Below are 7,344 nucleotides of genomic sequence, written 5' to 3'. Positions count from 1 at the left end.
ATGCTAAATTCAAAAATTCTAATAACATTTTGTAAATTCCATCAGATTTTCTACATAGATGATCAGATCATCTGCACATAATGACAGTTTTACTTCTTCCTTCCCTATGTGGATACAATTGATTTCCTATACTTGTTTCATTGCACTGGTTAGAATCTCCAGTACAGCGTTGAGTGGAAATGTCTGATCTTGGAGGGAAAGCTTTCAGTCTTTTTCCATTAAGTATGGTGTTAGCTGTCGGTTTTTGGTAGATGCCTTTTATCAAGGTGAGGAAGTTCCTTTCTATTCCTAGTTTACCGAGTTTTATTAGGAACTGATGTTAAGTTTTGTTAGGTGCTTTTTCTGTGCCTATTGAGAAGATCATATGGTTTTTCTTTCTTAGTTTTTCAATGCGGTGAATTATACTGACTGGTTTTCAATGTGAAACAACCCACACTTGGTCATTATGTCATGGACTCTCTATTCTTTTTATAAATTATAGGACTTCATAAAGCTCAACTTCATAAAATTTCATTTAGAATATCTGCATCTATGTTCATGGGGGATATCTTGGGGAATGTTAATTTAGAGTTTCTTTTTTTTGTAATATGTGTGATTTTCATATCAGGGTAATGCTATCCCTACAGAATGAGTTGGAAAGTTCCCTCCTCTTCAATTTTCTGCAAGAGTTTGTGTAGAATTTGTATTATTTCTTTCTTACATGTTTGGTAGGATGTACCATGGAAGCCATCTGAGACTGGAATTTTCCTTGTGGGAAAGTTTTAAACTATGGATTCAATTTCCTTAATAGATGTAGGGCTATTCAGGTTATCTATTTCTTCTTGAATAATCTTTCATAGTTTGTGTCTTCCAAGAAATTTATTCATTTCCTCTAAATTGTCAACTTTATTGGCATAAAGTTGTTTATAATATTTCCCCTTTATCCTTTTAATATCTACAGAATCTATAGTGATATTATCTTCCTCATTCCTGGTATTGGTAATTAATTTCTTTTTCTCCCATATTAGTCTGGTTAGAGATTTTTCAATTTTATTGATTTTTTTTCAGAGAACCAGCTTTTGGTTTTATTGATTTTCTCTGTTGTTTTCTTTTTCAGTGATTTCTACTCTGATCATTATTAACGGGTTGGCCAAAAAGTTCGTTCAGGTTAATGGAAAAACCTGAACGAAATTTTTGGCCAACCCAATAATTCCTTTGTTCTGGTTACTTTGGTTTAATCTGCTCTTATTTTTCTAGTTTTTTGAGATAGGAGAAGAGGTAACTGATTTGAGACCTTTTTCGTTTCTGATATAGGTGTTTAATGCTATAAATTTTCCAACAAGTACTATGTTAGCAGTCCCCACAATTTGAATGTTGTATTTTTATATTCATTTAGTTGAAAATGCTGTCTAATTTCCCCTTTGACTTATTTTTTGACTCATGGATTATTTAGATGTTTCCAAATATTTGAGAAATGGACTTTCCCAATATCTTTCTCTTATTGATTTCTAATTTAATTCCATGGCGGTCAGAAAATATGTTCTATGACTTGAATCTTTAAACATTTTCTGAGACTTATGGCCAGAATATTGTCTACCTTGGGAAATGTTCTATGTGAACTTGAGAAAAGAATGTATATTCTGCTGATTTAAGGTGGAGTGTTCTGTAAGTGTCAGATCAAGTTGATTGATAGTGCTGTCTAAAATATCCTTACTGATTTTACTTTTTCTATCAGTATTGAGAGAGGCGTATTGACAGCTATGATTACAGTTATGAATTTGTCCATTTCTCTTTGCAATTCTATCAGGTTCCAGTAAAACTTTGTTATTAGGTGCATAAACAATCATAAATGATTGTTGTGTCCTATTGATGAACTGACCCCTTTACACTTTTGCTTTTTTTATGACAATAAACTTACTGTCGACCCTGTTCTTCTGTAGGCACTGTCTTTTTTTTTCCTCTGGCTGCTTTAAAGATTTTCCCTTTTTATTTTATCTTTATCACTGGCTTTCAGCAATTTGTTTATGATGCGTGTCTGTATAGTTTTCTTTATGTTTCTTGATAGATATGTGACTTTTACAGTCTTCATAAAATTTTAGAAAATTTTGGCAATTATTCCTTCAAATCCTTTTCTCCACCTCCCCCTCTACTCCACCACCGCTGGACTCCAATTGTCCATATTAATATTCCTACTCTAAGTTGCCCTACAGCTCTGATGCCATTTTCTTTTCTTTTCTTTTCTTTTTTTTAAATTATTTTCTTCTCTCTGTGTTTCATTTTAGATTGTTTCTACAGCCCTGCCTTCAAGTTCACTAGCTTGTCTTCTGCAATGTCTAATCCCATGCAGTGTTAATGCCACCCAGTATATGTTTCTACTCAGACATTGTGGTTTTCATCTCCAGAAGTTCTATTTGAGCCTTTTAAAAATATATCTTCCATGTCTCTACTTAACTTTTTGAACATATGAAATACAGTTATAATAACTGTTTCGATGTTCTTCTCTGCTAATTCTAACATCTCTGTCAATCGTGAATCAGTTTCAACTGTTTCCACCTCATTATGGGTCATATTTTTGTGTCTTTTTGCATGTCTGGTAAACTTCGGATGCCAGAGATTATTAATTTTACCTCATTTGGTGCTGGATATTCTGTATTCCTTTGAATCTTGAGTTTTGGTCTGGGATGCAGTTAATTTCCCAGGAAGCAGTTTAATCCTTTTGGGTCTTGCATTTACAGTTTGTTAGGCAGGGCTAGGGTGGTTCTCAGTGTAGGACCAATTATCCTGTTACTGAGGTAAGACTTTCCTGAGTACTTTACCCAACATCCTGTTAATTACTAGGCTTTCCAGTCTAGCTGGTGGGAACAGGAACTATTCCTAGACCTATGTGAGTGCCAGATACTGTTCCTTCAAGTTCTTTTGGGGGTTCTTTTCCCAGCCTCACATAACTTTCTCACATGCATCTGTGGAGAGTACTTTGCTAATGTTTGAGGGGGACCCTCTGCAATTCTCCAGAGTTCTGTCTATAGTTCATTTTTTTCTGGTATTCTGTCTTGCAAACTCTAGCCACCTGGGTCTCTCCCAACTTTCAGCTCTGTCTTTTCAGTGTTGGGAGTGAGGTTCCACTGGGGTTTACTCTTCCTATACCGTGTCCTGGAAACTCTTTGAAGGCAGTAAACTGGAGCAACCATGTAGCCACTGTGCTTATCCCCCTCTTTCTAGGATCACTGTCTTTCATTATCTGATGACTAGTATGTTGAAACTATTATCTATTTTATTTGGTTGTTTCAGGTGGGTGGGTAAAACCAGTGACTGCTACCCTATCTTGGCTGGAAGTGGAAATCCAAAAAGAGAGAACTTAATATAAAGAATTGTTGGGAGTTCCCTAGTGGTCTAGTGGTTAGAATTTGGTGCTTTCACTGTGGTGGCTCAGGTTCAATTCCTGGTCAGGGAACTGAGATCCCGCAAGCCACGTGGTGCAGCCAAAAATAAAAAATAAAATAAATAAAAATTTAAAATTAGGTGACTTCCCTGGTGGTACAGTGGTTAAAAATCTACTTGCCAATGCAGGGAACACGGGTTCAATCCTTTGCCCAGGAAGATCCCACATGCCATGGAGCAACAAAGCCCATGCGTCACAACTACTGAGCCAGTGCTCTAGAGCCCATGTGCCACAACTACTGAAGCCCAAGCACCTAGAGCCCCTGCTCCGCAACAACAGAAGCCACTGCAATGAGAAGCCTGCGCACTGCATCGAAGAGTAGCCCCCGCTCACCACAACTAGAGAAAGCCCACATGCAGCAACGAAGACCTAGCACAGCCAAAAATTAAAAATAATTAAAAACAAAAATTTTAAGTTAAAAAGAATTGTTGGGCTTCCCTGGTGGCACAGTGGTTGAGAATCTGCCTGCTAATGCAGGGGACACAGGTTCGAGCCCTGGTCTGGGAGGATCCCACATGCCGCGGAGCAACTAGGCCCGTGAGCCACAAGTACTGAGCCTGCGCATCTGGAGCCTGTGCTCCGCAGCAAGAGAGGCCGCGATAGTGAGAGACCCGCGCACTACAATGAAGAGTAGCCCCTGCTCACCGCAACTAGAGAAAGCCCGCATGCAGCAATGAAGACCTAGCACAGCCAAAAATAAATAATAAAATAAATTAATAAAACATTTTAAAAAAAAAGAATTGTTAACTAGTTAACTAAAGAGAAAACACTAAGATATGGAAGTTCCCACCCTTGGCAGGCCCCAGATTCAGACAATGTTCTCTAGGCTTGAGGGGCCAGCCACTCAGACATCTCTTATAGACTGACAAATGTCCCAGGACAAGAAAACCTACTAGAGTTTTGTACATCTTTCTATGTTCCCATACTTTCTTCCCACATCTTGGCCTAATAAATGCATGATGTAAAAAAAATGTTCAAACTATCTTGTACAGCTTTGAGAAGTTCTTTTCAGAAGGAAAGCTAGCCTGAATTACCCAGTCTTCTATTATAGGAACATGTAGGAAAAGAGAGAGGATGACCAAATTGCCAGACTCTCGTCTCAGGATCCCCCATCCCTCCACTTGAGAGTCACAGCAGCGGATGTCAGTTGTGAGGCTTGTACAATGTAAAATATTTTTTCTTTCTTTGAATTTTGTTCTGCCACTTATGAGCAAGCAACTTTGCTTTTCTGAATCTCAGTTTTCCCATGGATCATATGAGGGGAGTAATCTATTTCACAGGGCTAAACCACATGAGGGATGTAAAATCACTTTGTGAGTTGTGAGGTACTAGATGTTAGTTTTTATTTACTGGTGCAGATAGAACAAGAGTAACAAGGTCATTCCTGGGTCTCCTCTTTTGTCTCCTTTCTGTGGTTTTACCCCAGCCCACCTGGGGCAGCAGGGTTCAGGGAAGCCTGTTGGCATGCCAGCATTCTTCTCCTTTAGGGCAAATCCCCTTTCCTCCTAGAACAAGTTTCCTCATTTGTCAAATGGGTGTAATAATTCCGACCCTGTCTCTCTCTCTGGGCCAGTAGATGAAAGGCTGTGAAGTGTTCTGAAATCTATGAAGCACCTGACAAATGCAAAGACTTCCTGTTCTTATGATCATTAATATTATTTGGCATTTTCCAAAAGTAGTTTTGTCTTTCGCTAGTAATAGCCAAGCTCTAGAAGTTTGTAAGTGATTGAAACTTATTTTTCAAATAAATATGTTTACTAATAATACTCAAGCTCTTGGAATTTGTGAATGGGTTAAGTCTATACTTAAAATATTGTTTAGGGGACTTCTCTGGTGGTCCAGTGGTTAAAACTCCGTGCTCCCAATGCAGGGGGCCTGGGTTCAATCCCTGGTCAGGGAACTAGATCCCACATGCATGCCACAACTAAGAGTTCACATGCCACAACAGAAGATCCTGCACGCAACAACAAAGATCTGCATGCCGCAAATAAGACCCAGCACAACCAAATAAATAAATATTAAAAACTAAACTAAAATAAAAAATAAACTGAATAATGTTGAAAATCTAATTTAAAAGATTAAAAAACCCAAAATATTGTTTGGGGCCCTTGGTTACTTGGATGTAATCACCTTGAGAAAATTCATTGAGCTGCACACTTATTATGTGTGCACTTTTCTGTATGTATTTTTATATTTCAATTAGGTGTTTAAAAACCAAAAATTTACATTTTTTGTTTAAATGGGTAATGTATGCACATGGGGATAAAATTAAAAAGGTAGAAAAGGGTGGAAATGTCTTTCTTCTCATTCTGCTCTTCAACATTTCAGCTTCCTTCCCCAGCAGCACACACCTCAGTCGATTTCCTTTGTATTGATCTAGAGATTAGTCTGTGCTTATCCAAACCCATGTGTATGTGTGTGTGTGTATCCCCCCTTTTAAACTCAATGTCAGCATCCTATACAAACTGTCCTGCAACACACTTTCTTCACTTAATATAACTCGTTCTATGGCCATACTTAGCTCATTCACAGTCACAGCTACTTAGTACTCTGCTGTACAGATATTCCATGATTGTATAATAATATTAGGTATACCAATATTTTGTACTATGTACCCAAGAATATTCTTTTACACACCTTCTTTGTGAATGCATTCATCTTAGGATACATTTCTAGAAGAAGAAATAATGAGTTAAAGAGTTTAAAATTCTGATATATTCAATTTGCTTTCTGTACAGGTTGTACTAACATACACTCTCATCAACAATGTATGAGATTTGTGTCTGGTTCCCCACACCCTTGCCAGTATATATTATTAAACTTTTTTTACATTTTCCAGTTTGATAGGGGGAAAAAAGGAATTTCAAAGATATCTCATTGTTTTCCATTTATATATGGATAAGGTTGAACATCTTTTCGTATCTTTAGAAATCATTTGAATTTTCTTTTCCATGAAGCACACTATTTGTGTTCTTAATATATTTTTCTATTGACTTGTTAGTCTTCTTTTTTATTGGTTCATGATTTGCCAATTTGTTGTTCAACTTTGTGGTTGTTGTGGTCAGGCAGAAATGTTTTATTCTTATGTGGTCATATTTATCCATTATGCCCTTAGACATAAAGAATCTATAGTATAAAAATGCTGATTCTCACAGAATTACTTTTAAAAGGTTAATATAAGCCCAATAAAAATATTAATGGTATTTTTTTGGGGAAACTAGACAAGCTGTTCCTAAAGATCATATAGAAAAATAAAAAATAAACAAATAATTAGAAAAATTCCATAAAAGAGCAATGAAGGATGACAGTCCCCATTACACACTAAAGACTATTAAAACCTCATTAATTAATTAAAATTAAAGTGTGGTGTTGATGCATTTTATTAGTTTTCTAAGGCTTCCATAACAAACTGGGTGGCTAAAAACCAGAGAAATTTCTCCTCTCCAAGTTGTATAGGCTAGAAGTCTAAAATCCCTCTGAGACCCTGTGTGGAATCCTTCCCTGCCTCCTTCTAGCTCCTTGGTGGTGACCATCAATCCTTGGCTTGCAGCTGCATCACTCCAACCTCCACCTATTTTCACATGGGACTCTCCCTGTGTGTCTCGTGTCTGTATCCAAATTTCTCTCTTATGAGGCCACCTGTCATTTGGATTAGGGCCCACCCTACTCCAGTATGACCCCATCTTAACTAACAAACACCTTATTTCTAAATAAACTCACATTCTGAGGTCCTGGGGGTTACAACTCTAACATACCTTTGGGTGGGGACACAATGCATGTATATATAGAGATCAATACAACAGAATAGAGACCAAAGTAAATCTAAATACATTTGGAGATTTGGTATAAAACTGAAGGAAAATGAACAACTGTGTAACAATTGGGAAAAAAACAAGTTAGATCTCTTTTTAGTCTGTATATCAAAG

This window comes from Mesoplodon mirus (assembly GCF_964341445.2).
Source record: "Mesoplodon mirus genome assembly, chromosome: 4".
In the NCBI taxonomy this organism is placed as follows: Eukaryota; Metazoa; Chordata; class Mammalia; order Artiodactyla; family Ziphiidae; genus Mesoplodon; species Mesoplodon mirus.
The sequence above is the reverse complement of the archived record's forward strand: the minus strand, read 5'-3'. Positions refer to the sequence as shown.